The following is a 1,645-nucleotide window of genomic DNA, read 5'->3' as shown; positions in this document are numbered from 1 at the left end:
CATTATAGGAATTTCAGAAGGAGAAGAGAAAGAGAAAGTAAAAGAAGATATATTTAAAGCAATAGGAGTTGAAAACTTCTAAAATCATGGGGAGTGACATGGTCATCTAGATTGATGAGACCCAAAAGACCTCAAATAGGTGGCACTTGAACAAGGATACCCAAAGACACATTATAATTAAATTGTCAAAAGTTAAAAACAGGCACAGAAGTTTCTGGGAGCATAATACATGGCAGCAACTGCTAGGCCAACTCTTCAACTTGTGAGAAGTGAGAGATGAAAAGGAGAGGTGATTTGAGCCAACTCTCAAGACAATATTCAAGTAGAGACCTACTTTTTCATCCAAGGAGAAAATATAGACAAACTATTCAGGATGCCCCTGAAGAAGTGTGGAACCATGACTTCAGGAGAGAGCTGAAAAAGAGAGTGAGCTGCTGCGAGAGAGAAAAAAAAAAATAGAGATTGTCCAATACGAGAACATACCACCTCCTTCTCAATATCAAAGAAGCCTTGGTTAGACCAGATTCCTGCTACCAACCTTGATGCAGATGATTCTCTAACTGATGAGGAAGATGAAGATGAAGATTTTGAAGAAGAGAGTGATAATGATGATTCTGCAGTACTTCTTGCAAAACTAGAAAACATTATAGAAGAAAGAGCTGAAAAGCAGTCTACAGAGGAACAAGAACAGAAACCTGAAGAAGGAAGAATACATATGGAGAACATTTTGAATGGAAACCCTCTCCTTAATCTTGCCTCAGGCCAACTTCAAAGGTAAAATAAGGTAGGATGAAGATGTTATTTTCAAGAACTGTGCACAAGTTGTAGATGATCAAAAAAAAAAAAAAAAAGACAAGGTATTTGTAAATGATACACTGTGATCTGAATTTCACAAAAAGTTCTGAAAAAATATATTAAATAGTACAGTTTTATGTGTTCAATTAAAGACTGTAAATGTAAAAAAAATAAAAATTAAAAATAATTTGAAGAGCAACAAGAGAAAAAAGAGAAATTATATACAAAAGAACTGTCATAAGACTATTGGTGGATTTCTCAACAGAATCTTTTCAGATCAAGAAAGAATGGAATGACATAACCAAAACATTGAAAGAAAATAACTCACCCAAGTGTTCTACACCTGGTGAAGCTGTCTTTGAGAAACAAAAGAAGGGATAAATCTTCCCATAAAAAAAAAAAAAAAAACTGAAGGAGTTTATTGCCACCAGATCTGCCTTATAATAAGTGCTAAACAGAGTTCTTTGAGTGGAAGTAAAAGAACACTAATTAACATAAAAACATAAAGAGGTAGCACCAATCAAACTGGTAATGGTAAATATATAGACATGGTTAGATTCTACAACATTGTAATAAGGTGTGTAATTCACTTAAAATTAGTTCAAAAGTAAAAACAAAAAAAAAGGAAAAAAAACATAATGAAAAGCGTCATAACTACAATGATCTATTAAGTTACACAATACAAAAAAACACATAAATCGTAAAAGCAATAGTCTAAAATGTGGAGAGTAAGGTGTAAAGTTTACAAATTCTTTTGAAGTAAAGTTTTTATCAATAAAAAATAGGATAATTTTAAGATATTTTATGAAAGCTTCATGGTCAACAAAAGGAAAAATCCTATACTAATTAC

At 32.3% G+C, this 1,645-nt stretch overlaps 1 pseudogene; it reads left to right on the top strand.

Moving 5' to 3' along the window:
- Positions 1-276: 276 nt before the first annotated feature.
- Positions 277-905, top strand: LOC132695409 (spliceosome-associated protein CWC15 homolog pseudogene; annotated as a pseudogene).
- Positions 906-1,645: the final 740 nt, after the last annotated feature.

This window comes from Panthera onca, chromosome B4 (genome assembly GCF_046562875.1).
Source record: "Panthera onca isolate mPanOnc1 chromosome B4, mPanOnc1 haplotype 2, whole genome shotgun sequence".
Taxonomy (NCBI): Eukaryota; Metazoa; Chordata; class Mammalia; order Carnivora; family Felidae; genus Panthera; species Panthera onca.
The sequence above is the reverse complement of the archived record's forward strand: the minus strand, read 5'-3'. Positions and strand labels throughout refer to the sequence as shown.